The sequence below is a fragment of the Triturus cristatus genome, chromosome 3_2 (assembly GCF_964204655.1).
Source record: "Triturus cristatus chromosome 3_2, aTriCri1.1, whole genome shotgun sequence".
In the NCBI taxonomy this organism is placed as follows: Eukaryota; Metazoa; Chordata; class Amphibia; order Caudata; family Salamandridae; genus Triturus; species Triturus cristatus.
In genome coordinates this window covers 1,097,784,810-1,097,804,621 of record NC_140584.1, presented here as the reverse complement: position 1 = coordinate 1,097,804,621, position 19,812 = coordinate 1,097,784,810, and positions in this window count along the sequence as shown.

Here is a 19,812-nt window from a genome sequence, read left to right as displayed (position 1 = left end):
CGCGCCTAAGGCAAGCCCGTCTGCGCCCGTCCGCGACGGGCCGGGACCAGGGGCCATAACCCCTACTTCTCTCGTCACGCAAACTCGGTATTATGCCTCCGAGGAACTCAGAACCATCAGCTCTCAGGGAATCCTGCCCTGCGCTCATAAATATGGCCCGCTAGACCTACCGTCCCAATGCAAGGTTTGCAAAATTCACCTCAAACCTAAACCCTCTACACCTAACCAACAACTTTTTCGACTATTCCTGCTGAACTGCAGATCTCTTCCTAGACACTGCACAGAGATTTCCCTATTAATCGAAGAGGAAAAACCAGACGCTCTCTTTCTAACGGAGACTTGGCTAACCCCTCACTCTGACCCCGAGTTGGTCCAAATCCTGGGGCAGGAATATCAAATTGTAAGACTGGACCGGGAACTTGACAGAGGGGGCGGACTAGCCATCATTTTTAAAGATTGTTTTACCTGTCGCTGCACTCCCAACCCCTTTCCGGAATGTGAAAGTATGTCCTTTACTTTGGATTTCTCTCCCAATTTGAGCTTTTCCGGGACTCTTATATACCGTCCACCAGGCACTCCCAAACAGTTTTATGAAACTTTGCCACCACTAGTCGCCGATCTGGCCCTATCGCCCTCCAACTACACGTTATTGGGTGATCTCAATATACACTTTGACGACCCCAATAATTCCATCGCCAACAAACTAAGTAGGGACCTCTCTGCTTTGCAGCTGCTCCAGCTGGTCTCATCTCCTACGCATACGAAAGGCCACTTGCTGGATCCAGTTTTCAGCAACTGCACACATTTGAAGGCTCGTCCCCCCATAGCACTTCCCTGGACAGACCATGCCTTAGTCCCGTTGCTCTGGACAACAGAGAAACTTATACCCCCTACACCCACTGTCCAAGAAACTCGAATTTGGTCTAAAATACCGCTGGCCCAGTGGACCCAAGAATTACAAAAATCCATTCCTTCAATCGGTCAGACTCCCTCACAGGCCAATGAAACATTCAATGAATGGATTCTGAGTTCCCTAAACGCCACGCTCCCCCTGAAGAAAACAGTTTTTAAAAGATCCAGAACTTCAGCTCCCTGGTACTCCACCGAACTAAGGGAGAAAAAGCGTTTTTGCAAGAGACTGGAACGTAAATGGCGACTAGGTTACGCGGAAATAGATAAAACTATCTACAGAGACGCCATCAGGTCATACAAAAAAGACATAAAAAGTGCGCAATCCTCATACTACTCCAACCAGATTGCAGAGGCTAGCTCCAGCTCAAAAGAGATATACAAAATAGTAAAAAGCCTCATCACCCTCCCCACACCCCCGTCTATAACGGAGAACCCAGAGCTCCGCTGTGAAGACCTGGCTAATTTCTTCTCTCAGAAAATTAACCTTATATACTCATCCTTCCCTTCTACAGACCAGACTGCTCTGATTAAAGCAGCCCCTTGTCCCCCTCAAATCCACTCACCCAATCACCCTCCGGTGTTGGCGGAATCCCCCCAGTTGCAGGCAGATTACCCACCCAATCACCCCCCGGTGTTGGTGGAATTCCCCCAGTTGCAGGCAGATCACCTCACTTTCCTCATGCGCCAGGTGAAGTCGGGTTCCCCTAGAGACCCAGCACCCCCATATGTTCTAGTCTCGGCGTTTCAAACCATCCTCCCCACACTGCTTGAAGTACTCAACACCTCGATTACCACCAGCATAGTACCAGCAGCATGGAAGCAGGCTATGGTGAGGGCCCTGATTAAAAAACCAAATCTTGACACCAAGAACCTCAACAATTACCGCCCGATCTCCTTGCTGCCTTGGGCAGCCAAGATCCTGGAGAAACATATAAATAGCATAATAACAACTTTTCTCGAACAACACCAACTTCTCGACCCATCCCAGACTGGCTTCCGCCCCAAGCATGGGACCGAGACGGCACTGCTGGCAGTCACAGAGGAGTCCAGGAGAATCTTAGATCGGGGAGGATCGGTGGCAATCATCCTCCTCGATCTGAGCGCCGCATTTGATACCGTTAACCACGGTATCCTTCTGCGGCGTCTCCTGGACACCGGAATATCTGACAGAGCTCTGGAGTGGCTCAAGTCCTACCTGAGTGAAAGATCCTTCCAGGTGTTTGAGGGCAATGTCACTTCCTCCAGCAAGCCTCTGGGATGTGGGGTCCCACAGGGATCTTCATTGAGCCCGACGTTATTTAACGTCTACATGAGGCCACTGGCTGAGATCGTCCGTCCGTTCGGTATCAAGATCATTACCTACGCGGACGATACCCAGCTGGTGGTCTCCCTGGCACAGGCGGGCGGTACGTCGGCAAATGTAGATCTTGCAGGCTGCCTGGATACGGTCAAATGCTGGATGACCAAGTCTTGTCTCAAACTTAATGGAGACAAGACAGAGCTCATGCTCCTGGGTCACATTCTACCATCGACCATAGACAATCTCTGGCCCACCAGCCTAGGTCCGGCCCCAACACCCAAAGACGCCATTAAGAGCCTTGGTGTCTGGCTCGACAGGTCCCTGTCCTTTGACCAACAGGCTACAAAACTTTCTGCCACCTGTTTTGGTATCCTGAGAGTCATTAGGAAGATTTTGCCTCTACTCCCCTTTGAAGCAAGAAAAACCGTAGTCCTGGGCCTGATCCAATCGCGGCTGGACTATGGAAACGCATTATATCTTGGAGCTCCCGACTTCACCTTGCGCAAACTACAATTAATACAGAACTGCGCAGCCAGAACACTCTTACAAATCCCTCGCAGATCCTCAGTAAAGTCCGGACTGAGGAAACTGCACTGGCTCCCTGTAAAGGAAAGAGTAGACTTCAAATCATTCTGCATCGCACACCAGACTTTCTGGTCGCAAGGCCCGACCATCAACCTCCCTCTCATCACACCCTATATACCCACCAGACAGTTGCGCTCCACTTCTGCAAATCTAGCCATTGTACCGCAAACAAAGAAATCAAGATCCGGAGGCCGCTCTTTCTCCTTCAATGTGGCTAAAAAGTGGAACGCCCTACCCCAGCATCTCAGATCAAACCCCGACATTCTCTCTTTTCGCAAACAGCTGAAAACGCTCCTGTTTACCACATAACCATGGTACTGAATCTGCCTTCCTCCTTACTCAAACTTCAGAGATATGCTTAGCGCTTGGACGCCTCAGGGCAGCTACCCGCGCTTTAGAAATCCGAATTCATTCATTCATTCATGGGACGTGGCGAGTTAGAGCATTTACTAATGCATGACACTGCAAGGAAACTTCTTAATCTAAAGCGTACCTATTATGGAAAATGTGACAAAGCAGATAGATTGCTGGCATACAAGCTCGAACAAGCGCACTAGAAACCAAGTCCATAGTATATGCAACGAGTAAGGAACAACTCACACGGGCACTCCTTGCCTGCTTCACCAGATACTAGCATTGGTCTTTGTGGCTAATGGTCTCTCGCCAAATGCCCAAGATGCTTACCTAACCTCCTAATATTGGCTAGTGTGGCGTGCAGAATCTATATCTATCTCTTGAAAAATAGATATCTGCAGAGGAGGTCAGAGAGACAATTTGCAACTTATCAGCCGGAAGACTTTGGGCCCAGATGGCTACCGGCTTAATTTTATGAGGCTGTCGGCGTTCCTCTGGGGCTGTCTATGCATTGTTACATTCAGCATAGTCACAAATTAGCTTACTAATAAAACCTAAGAAACAGCCTATCGCATGCTCACCTTACCGAGCCACTGTACTTCTCAACTTCGATGCAAAATATTTACATCCATGTTAGTCACATGTCTGCATTCTGTAGGGACAAATCTCATTTCACCACAACAAACGGGTTATTTGTAACGCAAGGGAAAATACCTGGCTAGCAGCCACCATCATTGAAGTGGCTGAAAGAGCCAAGACAACAATGGTCCTTTTCTCGCTGTACACGGAAAATGTGCTACTAAGACAGAATATTGAGTTGGAAATGTCGACTTACACAAATATCGAGTTGGAAATATCATGATTCAGAAATATCGACAGCAATAATATCGTGGTCAAGAATATCGAATTTAAGTTAAGAAATATAGTTTAAAAAAATATAGATGTCATTAACATTGTTTGGAAAATACAGATGTTTAAAATATCGATTTTCTTAATTAGTGTTATGTTTTCTAGTTTCTATTTTAAATGTATGTTTTTTCGTATAAGTATTGTTTATGTTTTTTAATATATGTGTTAAATTTGTGGCAGTTATGAATTTTATTGTAATTACGTTTTGCATTTTTTAGCTCTGTAGCAGGTTGTGGGTTTATAGGGAAATAGGGTGGGAAGTAATTTAATAATAATAATTTAATGATTATTTTTTATTTAATTTAGATTTTATAGCGTTAATTGTGGGAAGTAATTTATTTGTAATTAAGTATTGATTGGATGTTAATTGATGTTAATTAATTGATAATTAAATATAGTCATTGTGTAATTTATTTAGGTGCGGGTTGTGGGGTTTATTGGGGTAAAGGGTGGGAAGTAATTTATTTTTGAATAATTGATAATTAGTTCGTAATTAATATTAATCAATTGATAGAAAATTAATTACAGAAATTGTGTAATTAATTTTAGGTGCGGGTTATCGGGTTTATAGGGGTAAAGTGTGGGAAGTAATTTATGTTTAATTAATTAAAATGTGTTAATTTATATTAACTAATCAATTAATAATTAATTGTGGAATTTTTTTAATTAATTTTAGGCGTGGGTTGTGGGGTTTATGGGGTAAAGGTTGGGAAGTAATTATTGTTTAATTCATTAAAAACGAGTTGATCATTAATAATAATTAATTAATGAATCATGACTAATTAGGGTATTTGTTTATATTTTTTGTGTGTGCGTTTTAGTGTTATAGGGGTACAGTGTGGCGAGTAAATTAATTTTACTTTATAATTAGTTGTTAAATACTATTAGTGTTTTTATTGAAAATAAGTTTTAATTGTGTCATTATTTTTTTTACAGTTTAATTTTAGTTGTGGGTTGTTGGGTTTATAGAGGTAAAGTGTGGAAAGTTAAATCATTTTCATGAGTTTTAATTTGTTTTTTGATTAATAATATTTCTTAATTCGTAATCAATTATGTTAGTTGAGGAAGTACATTTGTTTTATTTAGATGTGGGTTGTGAATTGTGTGCTGCTATAGGGTAGTAAATAAAAAAAGCAAATTTATGTAATAATGTTTTTGTTTCTAAATAATTTGTAATTAAAAATATTTCTTTGTCTGGAAATAATTTTTTATTTTATTTAATATAATATTTGTAGGTCTTTGTTATATGTATTTAACATCATATATTTTTTTGAAAAATTAAATTTTAAATATATTTGTATTTGAATGTTTAACATATTTATATATTTTTTATATTATTTTGGTGCCGATCACGATCCTGTAAAAACCGGGTACGAACCGGCAGGAAGGAGACATGTGGTGACCGGGCACGCTGGGAAGGGACACGAGCAAGTGGGAGGCGGCATAGAAAGATGTGCAGGCAAGTGCTCCCTCATGGGACCTGGCTGCCTTATATCTGCCTTGCTGGCCTGTTTCATGCACAGGAGTACAGAGTGATTGGTCACTCACATTTGCATCCTATGTTTCCTCCAATCCCTTCAAACCTAGCACAGTCAGTGGGTTCTCATTGTGTTTTTTTTCTTCAGCATGATGTCAACTCCTGAAGCACATTGCAACAAAGTAGATTCATTCAAACTGACTACTGCTGATAGTGAGCGTACAGGCGTGTGTACGGGCCGGACCACTATGGGTGTTCTCGAGTATGCGTACTCATAGTGGTACGGCCCGTACACACGCCTGTACGCTCACTATCACTATGGGTGTTCTCGCGTATGCGTACTCATAGTGGTACGGACCATACACACGCCTGTACGCTCACTATCACTATGAGTACGCATACGCGAGAACACCCATAGTGATAGTGAGCGTACAGGCGTGTGTACGGGCCGTACCACTATGAGTACGCATACGCGAGAACACCCATAGTGATAGTGAGCGTACAGGCGTGTGTACGGGCCGTACAACTATGAGTACGCATACGCGAGAACACTCATAGTGATAGTGAGCGTACAGGCGTGTGTACGGGCCGTACCACTATGAGTACGCATACGCGAGAACACCCATAGTGATAGTGAGCGTACAGGCGTGTGTACGGGCCGTACCACTATGAGTACGCATACGCGAGAACACCCATAGTGGTACGGCCCGTACACGCCTGCGTACGCTCACTATCACTATGGGTACACATACGGCAGCACTCCCATAGTGATAGGGAATGTACACAGGCCCTCTTTGCGAAAGTACGGTGCCTTTCACACATCACAGTGGTGACAGGCAGCACACAGGAAGGAATAGGGCTGACATACTTGTCCATGGATGGACATCAAGCCATTGTCTGGGCAGTACTACATGTGTGGGGCACAGGTGTGAAAGGCTGTGATGTGGCAACTCACTCCTGAGTCGAGAAGGCACCAGATGTATGATGAGATGTGTACAGATGTTATGTGTGACGGTGCAATGTGTGCCGGGCATGCCCTTGACTCCTTTGACATGTGTGCATGTCGTACTGCACACTTGGGATGAGCGTCACTGGCATGGCACGGTCAACAACACACGCAAGTGTCCCCTGATGCCCGCTACAGGGGTTACCACACCAGACAGGTCACTACCCACGGTGCGCCATGTGACTATGTCATGTATGTGTGGGGGGTTCACATTGGGTTGATGTTGGTGCTCCCTCAAAAGCATCAGCTTTTGCAGCAACCAACATGTGTCTGTGTGTGGATTGACATGGCACACTGTTCCGCACACCAGGCCACATGTGGTACCTGATGTGAGGTACGTATGTATGCATGGAACACAGAGTAGCGTAACAAGGACATGTCTCCATCCTCTGTATGAATGTGTGGTGAGTCATCACATGTACACCTTCATGGCAAGGTGTGTGGCCTGTCCTAGTGTAATGTCATGTGACCTGTGGCTCTAGTGTTCCGCTACCAGTCTCTGCAATCGACATCCTACTTCTGCTGATGTGTGGATGTATGTCACTCCTGTCTTGCGTCTGGCTGTTCACTTACACTGGGACACAGCTAGTCCCATGCCATGGCATGCGGAGGTTCACAATCTCCGTGTGTAGCTGGGTCTTGGTAGGCGTGTCACCTGGCAGCCATACGTGTCCAGGGCATGTAGCACATACCTGACCCCATATGTAGCATATGTGTATTGACAGATTAACATGTGCTCAGTACATATAAATTGTTGTTGTAGTGCACTCACTCTTCCTTGTCACTTCCAAATTACTGCAAAGCGCCGCCTCTTCCCCGACCAATTCCGGACTTATCCGGTGCTACCGCTTCCCCCAACGGTTGATTCTGGAGTTGACGGCGAGACTGGTACCCCACCTGCAACCGCTGCACAGGTATCCTACGGCACTGACACCCAAGCTGAAGGTAATGGCAGCCCTACATTTTCTGGCCACGGGTACCTTTCAAAATACCGTAGCTCATGTTGGTGGCATGTCCCAGAGCATGTTCTGCCGTGTGCTGCATGATTTCTTAGAGGCCATGTTGCTTCACCTGGATGAGTTCATCGATTTCCCAACCCCTGAAATGTTGACTGGGGTCAAGCGTGGATTCTATGACCTGGGAGGGATGCCCCATGTCATTGGGTCCATAGATGGGACACATGTGGCTTTGGTACCACCACAGGCACAGGAGGTAGCGTACAGGAATCGCAAGCACTACCACTCCATCAATGCCCTTGTGGTGTGTCTATCCAACATGGTGATTTCACATGTCTGTGCTCGTTTTCCAGGATCAGCACACGATGCCTACATCATGAGGCGTAGCAGGGTGTCTGAAATGATGACGCAGCTGCGCAACGAACGAGCATGTCTTGTTGGTGGGTACACTCTCTCTGTCCTGTATTTTGCGTAGACTTTCAGCACGACCGCTTCTCCTGTCCTACTTATGTCCATGTGCTTTCCATGTAGGGGACGCTGGCTATCCAAACATGCCATGGCTGATCACACCTCTCCGCAACCCCATCATGCCAGCCCAGCTCCGCTACAACACCGCCCATGGCCGGACAAGGCGAGTGATAGAGAGGACATTTGGCCTCCTGAAGAGCCGATTCCGATGCCTCCACAAGACCGGCGGTGCCCTCCCATATGCCCCGGCGAAGGTCTGCAAAATCTTCATGGTCTGCTGCATGCTGCACAACATGGCAGTTGAGAAAGCTGTGCCACTCATCCTGGATCAAGATGATCAGGACCATCCACCCGTGGAGGACGAAGGGCTTGGCAATGGGGCTAGTGATGTGGAGGATGTGGAGCCACAAGAGGACATCCGGACTCGGCTCATACGCGACTTCTTTGCTTAGTGGTGAGTACCAGTGTCTGAGTGTGCACGCATTGGTCCCCGTGTGGCATGTGTTGCGATGTGTGTGTCCATCTGCATGTATGCCACGTGAGTCAGAGGTGTGTGTGGATGTGTCACTGGAGTGATGGTGCCAGTGATGAGTGTATTTCCCCAGTCATAATTGTGACCTAGCATGTTGTCATCCATACATGTGTCGAGTACATGCACATGTAAGTGGCTGTGCTTTTTGTGGCTGACTTCTTGTGTGTCTCTCTTCCCCAGGTACTTGCGCATGCCGTGTGCTGCTTGCATTGTTGTGGCACTGCTATTCCTCATGGACACGTCATCGTGTGCTGACTCAGCGTTACATGCACGGACAAGTTTGGAAGTCTCCTTAGGGTAAGGGATGCATCAGGGGTGTATTGGGTGTGGCAGTTGTTCACGATGTATGCACACTGCCCCTGTCGATGTTTGGTTCCTCTGCAGACATGTCGCATCACCATGGTACACATGACATGCTGATGGGTACACCTGAATAGATGGTCAGACTTGTTGACAGCCATCAGTGATGGGATTGTGGAATGTGATGATGGCATCAATGTGTGTTACACTGCCCTCGGACACATACGGTTTGCATTGTCTTGACATGGTGTGGGACTTCCACATCAGCGGTTCAATGGTGTATTGCAGGCTCTCCGTGAGCAGCAGGGGGTGTTTAGCTGTTAGCCGACACTTGTGTGCCAGTTCCATGGATATCACACATTTGTGGTGCAGAAGGGGGGTGCCAGTGTTGGACCCACATGTTACTCCACATGACCTGTTCATGTGTACTCCGAGTTGCCTCTGCAATCCCAAATACATGACTAATAAAGGTGTCCCTATGCCTCCAAGGTGCCTCTTCTCAGTCAATGCTGGTGTGTTGCCATGGGGCGTACGGCATGTCTGGCATGGTTTATCGTGATAGTGGCTATGTGTCTATGTGTAGAGTAGCAAGATGCAAGCTGTTTGTGTGGGATTAGACTGTGTATTGTGCATGATGTCCATGACTGTGTGGGTATTGTGACATGTGCCATCCCCATGCATCCAACGTTGGCCAGGCCACCATTCTCTGCATCCACCTGACTCAAGCTTGCAGGACATGGTTCTGCCACCTGTCCACACATACCTGGGTGCCCCCCAGGACACTCCACATGATCCCTGACCTCTGCGCATGGCTGTCGCTGTACTCAATATGTCTGTCGGCACGGTTGTGCGCCCCCCCCTCAGCTGGTTGGGCCCATCACAGGTGTGTATGGTGCTCCATGTCTGTCTTGCCTAATACACTGTGACGCATGTGTGTCCTGTGCCAGACTCAGGCCCCAGGGTGTGGATGGTTGAAGTCAAATGAGAACTCAGGCATGGTTAGACTTTACAAGACACATGTAAGGTAATAATGCAACCAGTAGGCATCTTCTCTTCATGGAGTCACTTTTTATTTTAGTGGGGGGGGGAGGGGGGTCGGACATGAGGGGCTTTCCGGGTGTGTGGAATCCAAAGTTCACTAGGGGAGTTGGTGTCCTTGCCATTTGAAATCCTCAGAGTCCATGCCACAGTCTTTGTCAACATTGGTCAGACAGTGACCAGCAAGTCCATGTGGCAGAGAATGTCTTTTGATGCTGGGCTGCTGTTGCTCCAGTGGGCCAGGTGCCAGGCCAGGTGTCCTGGGAGATGGTGCTGTAGCGCCGACCCTCACGGTCTTTTACGTGGACGACCCGCCCTCCTGCGGGGACCCTCAGAAGCAGGCCGTGACGATGTTTGGGATGCTCCATTGGATGTTTCCTCCTCCTCCTCCTGATCCCTCCCTGTGGGTGGTGATGTTCTACGCCTGCTGGCACAGGGAGGGTTGCCCATGTTGTCGGCCATCCGACGGAGTGTACTGTGAATTCCCGTGAACACCGTCACGAGCTCAGCCTGTCTGTCCTCCATTCGCCGTTGGTGTTGCTGTAGACAGGCATATTGCTCCGCATGTTGCTGGGCCTGCTGGGTCTTGATCTCCTCGAGGATGGACACAACCTGGGCCATGCCCGTGGTGTCCTGCCGGTATGTGTCCAGGATGTTTCGGAAATGGGAATATACCGGTTCCCCAGCCAACTGGTCAGGCTGGCGCCTCCGCCGTCCTCCACTCCCACCACCCCTGCCCACTTGCACCTGGCATGCCCTTGTGGGCACATCGGGTCTCCGGGACCCCTGAGGGGTGGCATTGGCGTTGTCGCCTGCCTCCTCCTGGGTGCCCGGGACACCGTGTCCCTCCTGGCCAGCCTGGCTGCTTTGTGGTGGTGGGGCAGGGATCCTGGGTGTCTCCTGGGATGTGGCAGGAGTGGGGGTGGTGGTTGGCCCGGTTGTACCTGACGCAGGTGCTGCAGGTCGTTGGACACCAGAGGGGCCAGGTTGGTCGGGGTCGGGTTCGTCCACAGAGTGGTGAGAGTCGTCGCTGCTGGTGGCTCCTTCATCCCGCCGAGCCGGGTCCTGTGAGTCTTCCCCCCCAGTGTTGGGGGGTGATCCACGACGTTGACCTGTGTGTGAGAGAGACAATGTTAATTTTGTTCCATGCAACATCCATGTTTCATTCGTTTCAAAGTTGGAACATTTCCTCTGGGAATTTTGTTATGTCTTGCATTCCACTCACAGTGCACTTGTGCATGGGTATGTCCCTTGGGCACAGCTTTGGCGACTTTACCTATGTGTGGCACAGTCTTACTTGCTGTGTCAAGTGTGACTGCAGTCAGCAGTGGAGTGGGCAGGTGTGGCGAGCCGTGCATTGGCGCCTTCCGTGTAGCACTGTACGTGGGCACATGGAGTTGTTCCACACACTTATATGATGCAGGTAGCTGTCGTTGTGCTCGTGCACAGGTTGTGACATGGCCCTGTGTTTTGCCATGGAGGAGAGGGGGGGTTCTGGCACTGGCCACCCTTGTCTACATGCACGCAGTCCACCTGCTGACGAGCAGACATTCCCACACACCACAAGGCTGATTTGCTCTCCCTGTGTCTCCCTCCCTCTCTGTCCCCCTCTCCCTCCCTCTGTGTGTCAGCCTCCTCCCTCTGTCCGTCTCCCTGTGTCTCCCTCCCTCTCTGTCCCCCTCTCCCTCCCTCTGTGTGTCAGCCTCCTCCCTCTGTCCGTGTCCCTGTGTCTCCCTCCCTCTCTGTCCCCCTCTCCCTCCCTCTGTGTGTCAGCCTCCTCCCTCTGTCCGTATCCCTGTGTCTCCCTCCCTCTCTGTCCCCCTCTCCCTCCCTCTGTGTGTCAGCCTCCTCCCTCTGTCCGTGTCCCTGTGTCTCCCTCCCTCTCTGTCCCCCTCTCCCTCCCTCTCCCTCCCTCTGTGTGTCAGCCTCCTCCCTCTGTCCGTGTCCCTGTGTCTCCCTCCCTCTCTGTCCCCCTCTCCCTCCCTCTGTGTGTCAGCCTCCTCCCTCTGTCCGTCTCCCTGTGTCTCCCTCCCTCTCTGTCCCCCTCTCCCTCCCTCTGTGTGTCAGCCTCCTCCCTCTGTCCGTCTCCCTGTGTCTCCCTCCCTCTCTGTCCCCCTCTCCCTCCCTCTGTGTGTCACCCTCTGTCACCTCAGCCCAGCTTACTGTGCACACACTGTTAGCAGATCTTTGAATGGCCCTTGGATTGTTGATGTGAGTTTGTTTCTGATCTCCAGGCACCCATTTTGTGTAGTGTCTGTGTCTGCACTGCTGCTGTGGTGGTGTGTGCTGCCACTCTTTCACAGTGTTGGCTGTTCATTAGCTGCTGTCATGTGCAAGAACGTGCCGTCACCCCCATGTGTTGATGCAAGGCGTCCGCCATTTGCTGGCAAGTCATTCCTGTGTTGGGACACACTGTTTGTCTGGCTGTGACCTAGGCCATATGGGCTGGGGGCATTGTTGTCTGCTTCTGAGTTGCACTATGTGATTTTTTGGGCCCACCCTCCCGCCATCCGGCTTACCGTGTCATGTGTTGGTGTCTTCTGTGGCCTGTGACTTGACATTGTCCAGCTGGGTGCATGGGGCATGGTGGCGCCAGTGGCATGTGCGTGTTCATGGAGTGTGGTTGAGTCATGCGATAGCTTGGGGTGGTTGCGTGCCTGTTTGTGAGTTTGGTTGTGGATGACGTTCCCCCCATGTGAGGTGAGTTGTTTGTGTACTCACCCGGCTCTCGGAGTCCATCTACTCCGTCCACTGCCACCACCGGCAGTATGGCCATCACCCTCTCCTCCCAGGGATGGTAGTGTACGGGTCTGCGGGCCGGCCCTCCTCCAGTGACGTTGGCCTGGTTGTGTTCATCGGTCATCTTGGCTCGGACCCTCCTCCGCAGATCGTGCCACCTGGCTTGGCATTCCTGCTTGTTCCTTCTGGTGTCCGCAACAGCATTCACAGCATCGACGATCGTCTGCCACATGGCTGTTTTTGCTGAAGTGCTGGTCTGTCTGACCAATGTTCCAAAGAGGTGTGGCTCGACTGAGGATTTCATCGACAAGGACCTCCAACTCTTGGCTAGTGAACTTTGGATTCTTGTTAGTGGGCATGGTGAGGGGTGTGGGTGTGGATGGTGGGGGGGGTGTGGATGGTTGTGGGTGTGTGGGTGTGGTTGTGCAGGTGTGTGTGTGAATGTGATGAGGGGGTGTTTGTGAAGGTGTGTGTGTGAAGGTGTGCAAGTGTAAGGTGTGGTAAAGCTTCTAGTATGGTGCTGTAGGTTGTCTGTGGGGTCTGGCAGCAGTGAGTCTGTTGCAAAGGCTCATGGTTTGTGTGTGTGGGCCCTTTTTATTGGTCCATTGGTGGGTGTGGCTGTGTTTGAACTTTGGGTGGGTGAGTTATAAGGAGTGGTTGTGTTTTGGGCCTCTATGTTTGTTTTTGGCAGTTGCAGGTAGTGAATGTGTTGTTTTAGTGGTTGTTGGACATGTTTTGTGGCTTTGTGCTATTCGAATGGTGTATTCTTGTGTCGTTTTGGTTTGTCCTGGTTGTGTACGTGCATTTTTAGCATGTGTACGGTGTGTACATGGGCCATTTTGTTGTACAGTGCTGTCCTTGTGTGTGGCTTGGTACGACTCGTACATGCGCGATGTTGTGTGAAGGTGGTGATGTTGGGGCCTGGGGTGCGCTCAGTACTTAGAATGTTGGGGTGGGGGTACGCTCCATGCATACGCGGGTGGGGGTACGACTCTAACGTACACGGGTGTACATACACAGGGGTACGACATGAACGTACACGGGGGGTACGACACGTACACGGGTGTACATACACGGGGGGTACAACACGTAAACGGGTGTACATACAGGGGGGTACGACACGTAAACGGGTGTACATGCACGGGGGTACGACACGTACACGGGTGTACATACACGGGGGGGTACGACACGAATGTACACGGGGGGTACGACACGAATGTACACGGGTATACATACACGGGGGGTACGACACGAATGTACACGGGTGTAAATACCGGGGGTACGACACGAACGTACACGGGGGGTACGACACGTACACGGGTGTACATACACGGGGGTACGACACGTACACGGGTGTACATACACGGGGGGTACGACACGTACACGGGTGTACATACACGGGGGTACGACACGAACGTACATGGGTGTAAATACCGGGGGGTTCGACACGAACGTACACGGGGGGTACGACACGTACACGGGTGTACATACACGGGTGGGGGTGTACATACACGGGGGGTACGACTCTAACGTACACGGGTGTACATACATGGGGGTACGACACGTACACGGGTGTACATACACGGGGGGTACGACGCATACACGGGTGTACATACACGGGGGGTACGACACGTACACGGGTGTACATACATGGGGGGTACGACACGTACACGGGTGTACATACACAGGGGTACGACACGTACACGGGTGTACATACACGGGTGGGGGTGTACATACACGGGGGTATGACTCTAACGTACACGGGTGTACATACACGGGGGTACGACACGTACACGGGTATAAATACACAGGGGGTACAACACGTACACGGGTGTACATACACGGGGGGTACGACACGTACACGGGTGTACATACACGGGGGTACGACACGAACGTACATGGGTGTAAATACGGGGGGTACGACACGAACGTACACGGGGGGTACGACACGTACACGGGTGTACATACACGGGTGGGGGTGTACATACACGGGGGTACGACTCGAACATACGGGGGCTGGGGGGAGTGTTGGGCGCATATGCGGGCACATGTCTCCATGGTTGCTATGGGAGTTCGGTGCGGACGGTGTTTTTTCCATACGGTTGTAACATCGGACGCACGGGATGGATCGTGATTTCGCGGTCGGACTTCACTTTTCACATTTGTACGGTAAATCGTCCGAGAACGTGTCGGACACATTTTCCGACACGAGGACGTGTGGGGAATAATTCCCAATGCGATTCGTATGGTCTTTTTCCCATGCAAATCGTGATTGGCAGTTTGTACGGCACTTGTACGATTCGTACGGTAAAAAGACCGGATACGAGTCGTACAGGGAAATTTTTTACCGGATCGTAATCGGCACCTTTGTCTTTTAAATATTTTTATTGTTGTGAAAATTTTGTTTGTTTTCAATTTTGAACTGACTGGAGTGAGAATATTAATTGTGACTCCTCTGCAATCCAACCCTTGTGTTAAACTCAATGGAGTGGGAATAGTAATTTCTACCCCTTCGGTATTCAACATTTTCCCTACTGTTGCACTCATTGGAGTGGCAATAGTATTTTTTACCCCTCTGCTATCCAACACTTTCCCTACTGTTACGCTCACTGGAATGGAAATAGTAATTTATACCCCTCGGCTATCCAACACTTTCCCTCCTGTTGCACTCACTGGAGTGGGAAATTTAAGTTAGAAGATTTTGAAATAGTTTAATGGTTTAAATTATAATAGAATGTTTTTTTAAATTAGATTTTGTTATTGGTACATATATATATATATATATATTCATATATATATATATATATAGATATATGGTGCACAGACATTATAACGAGTTTTAAATATCGACCTACATTAATATCGAGTTTTGAATATCGTACGGACAGAATATCAACATCAAGAATATCGACAACCAGAATATCGACCTGAAGATAACAGAAATATGTTAATATAGAAGTTGGTTATATCGATAGCAAAAATATCGATGTTAATAATATAGATGTTTATACTAGTGTTATGAAATTTAGTATGTATTTTATAAGTATGTATTCTATATTTTGTGTTAAGTATTGTACTGTTTTTTAAAATATATGTATAACATTTTTAAAAGTTTGTAATTTTTTTTTTTAAAGTAAATTATGCGTTTTAGTACTGTAGCGGGTTTTGAGTTTACAGGGGAATAGGGTGGGAAGTAATTTAATTATAGTAAATTATATAATATTTTTTAGGAGTTATTAATTATTTTTTATTATATTTTGCGATTTAGTTCTGTAGCGGGTTGTGGGTTTATAGGGGAATAGGGTGGAAAGTAATTTAATTGTAATTAAGTAAATATGAATTTTTATTTATTGATATTGATAATTAATTTATTGTTAATTAATTATTAATTGTAAGTAATTTTTATTAATGGATTAATTGATAATTATATTAATTGTATTAATTTATAATTGGAGTGGTTTGTGGGTTTACAAGGGAATAGGGTGGGAAGTAATTTAATTGTAATTAAGTAATTATTATTTTTTATATTTGGGTATTGATAATTTATTTATTGTTAATTCATTATTAATTGGTAATTCATTTTGATTCATTATTATTATTTGTATTGCTAATTAATGTATTGTTAATTCATTATGGATTGGTAATTACATTTTAATATTTTTTATTTATTGGTATTTTTAATTAATTTATTGCTAATTTATTAATAACGCTATCCAACACTTTCCCTACTGCTGCACTCTTTGGAGTGGGAATAGTAACTTTTACCCCTACGCTAGCCAACATTTTCCCTACTGTTGCACTCTCTGGAGTTGGAATAGTAATTTACCCCTACTCTATCCAATACTTTCCCTACTGTTGCACTTTCTGGAGTTGGAATAGCAATTATACCCCTACGCTATCCAACACTTTCCCTACTTTTGCACTCTCTGGAGTAGGAATAGTAATTTTTACCTCTACGCTATTCAACACTTTCCCTACTGATGCACCTTCTGGAGTTGGAATAGCAATTATAACCCCAATGCTATCCAACACTTTCCCTACTGTTGCACTCTTTGGAGTGGGAATAGTAATTTTTACCCCTACGCTATCCAACACTTTCTCTACTGTTGCACTCTCTGGAGTGGGAATAGTAATTTTTACCCCTACCCTATCCAACACTTTCCCTGCTGTTGCACTCTCTGGAGTGGGAATAGTAATTTTTACCCCTACGCTATCCAACATTTTCCCTACTGTTGCATTCTGGAGTGGGAATAGTAAATTTTACCTCTACGCTATCCAACACTTTCCCTACTGTTGCACTTGCCAGAGTGGGAATAGTAATTTTTCCCCTACACTATCCAACACTTTCCCTACTGTTGCATTTTCCGGAGTTGGAATAGTAATTTTTACCCCTACTCTATCCAACACTTTCCCTACTGTTGCACTTTCTGGATTTGGAATAGCAATTTTTACCTCTACGCTATCCAACACGCTCCCTACTGTTGCACTCACTGAAGTGGGAATAGCAATTTTTAACCCTACGCTATCCAACACTTTCCTTACTGTTGCACTCTCTGAAGTGGAAATAGTAATTTTAACCTCTACGCTATCCAACACGTTCCCTACTGTTGCACTCTGTGGAGTAAATATATATAATATTTTGTATATGTTTAATTTATTTTAACATTATGGGGCCGATTCCGATTCCGGCCGCAAAACAAACCGACCGACACGGACCCGGACCGAATACAGACCGACACGGACCAGCGCCGTACGACCCGTGCAGTACGATGCAACACGAGTGAATTACAACCGACATGTACGGAATACAAGCCGTACGACCGAGCCGGGGTAAAAATAGTGATCCGGCCGGAAAACCGACACAATTTTCACCGACCGACACGAACCCAGAATGAACCCGACCGACCCGTACCCGCGATGTACGATTAGCGCAGTATGATGCAATGCGTGTAAAACCAGACCGACTCGCACGGAGACCAAGCCGCACGACCGACACGCACAGACAACCGGGCCCACAAGCAATAGAGACCGCCGCGAACGACGCCTACCAAGCACAGAAGACAGGCAGTGTGAACGAGGCAGAGAAGCCCGCACGAGACAACAGCAGCGTCCGTTTCCGTCACATGAATGTCTCCTTCATGCCTACAAAACACAAAGGAAAAAAGACAAAAAAAGGACCAAACAAGCAATGACTAAGCCAATAAATACCCCCCCAAAAAAAATTGGACAAAGACACACCCACAACTCCAACTATATAAAGGACTACAATCACTACCATCATCCCTTGCAAACAGGAGACATAGCCAGCAGCAAACACCAGTACACAGCAACCACAGACACACTCACAACTCACCCATCACACAACTCACACACCATCAGCACCTCATACAAAAGCACACACACATACACATAGCAAAACCAACACCAACCCCAAATCACTTGCACCCTCACACACACATCCCCCACCACCACCAGCCATCACCATGCCTTCAAAGAAGAATCCAAAGTTCACAGATAGTGAGTTAGAAGTGCTGGTAGACGAGATCATCAGAGTAGAGCCACATTTGTTTGGTACATTGGTTCAAAGGACCCCCATCTCACAGAAAACCAAGATGTGGGCGAGGATTGTGGACAAGGTGAACGCCAAGCACCAACGTTGCGCACAAAGGACGATATCCAGAACCGGTGGTATGACGTGCGCAGGAGGGTCAAGAAACTCATCGAGAAAGACCGCGCCCTGAGTCAGCGCACCGGCGGTGGCCCTCCTGCCAAACCAGTCTACTTCAGGACCTGGGAGGAGAAGGTTCGGGACATCCTACCACCAGAGAGCGTCCATGGCCTAACACACATCCCAGAGCCTCGTGAGTACACAAACAACATACCCAAGATTGTGTGGCAAGGGGAAAGTGAAACCATTCACCGCAAGCAAAGCTACACTAACCAATAGATAATCAACCCAAGATGTGTATGCCAGTCACACAAACACAATACCTGCCATATCATAGTGACTGGGGACTGTGTCATGACATGCACCAACCTACAAACAAATAGAGCATGCCAGTGGCACTAAGCCAAATACACCCAGCCAGACAGTTTGCCACCACAAACACACCACCTCACAGTGCAGCTGACTGTCAGGAAGGAATAGTGGGGATGCAGGTGAAGTGAGTGTAGCCAAAAGCATGATGGGGCCTGTAGTCACAGATAATGCCCCCCCTCCTGATTGGCCCATCAAGACCCCTCTGAAACATGCCCACATCACAGGGAGTGGAAAATGACTGACGAGATGGCTGACACTGGGTCCTGCTGTGGGGAGCACAAGGCCCTGCTTGGGCTTGTGTGCAAATCAGAAGCAGGACACCCCTGACTGACATCCTGAAAGACAACTTGCACGCCCTACAATGGAAGCACGTTTCATGATGAGAAGGAGGACTGACAGCACTGACCATAATACTCAGCATGGGGAGACACCCCCCCAACACAAACTCCACAGAACTTACCGGGTACAATGCATTGACACACACCTCATTGAAATATCAGCAAAAGATACCCCGTACTGGGTGCTGCTGTGTGAAGCACAGGGGCTCACTTGGGACTTGTAGCCAAACAAACACCAGGATTTCACAGTCAGCCATCTTGCCATTGATGTCACACCCCCTCACAGGGAAGCAGAGTCAAGAGGGAGGAAGCATGGGCATGCTGGGAAGGGGGGTGTAGCCAAGAGTATGAAGAGACTCGCAGTCACAGACAACCTACACCCACCCACATGGCCCAGCAAGATCAAACTGAAACATACTCGCCTCACAGGGAGGGGGAAGGGACTGACAAGATGTCTGACACTGGGCTCTGTTGTGGGGAGCACAAGGCCATGCTGGGAAATGGCCAACATCATACATCAGGACAACACAGTCAGCCATCTTGCTATTGCTGTCACACCCCCTGACAGGGAAGCAGAGTCAAGAGGGAGGAAGCATGGGAATGCTGGGAAGGGGGGTGTAGCCAAGAGTAGGATGGGAGTCGTAGTCACAGCCAACCTACACCCACCCACATGGCTCTGCAAGATCAAACTGAACCATACTCGCCTCACAGGGAGTGGGAAGGGACTGACAAGATGTCTGACACTGGGCTCTGTTGTGGGGAGCACAAGGCCATGCTGGGACTTGTAGCCAAACAAACACCAGGATTTCACAGTCAGCCATCTTGCCATTGCTGTCACACCCCTCACAGGGAAGCAGA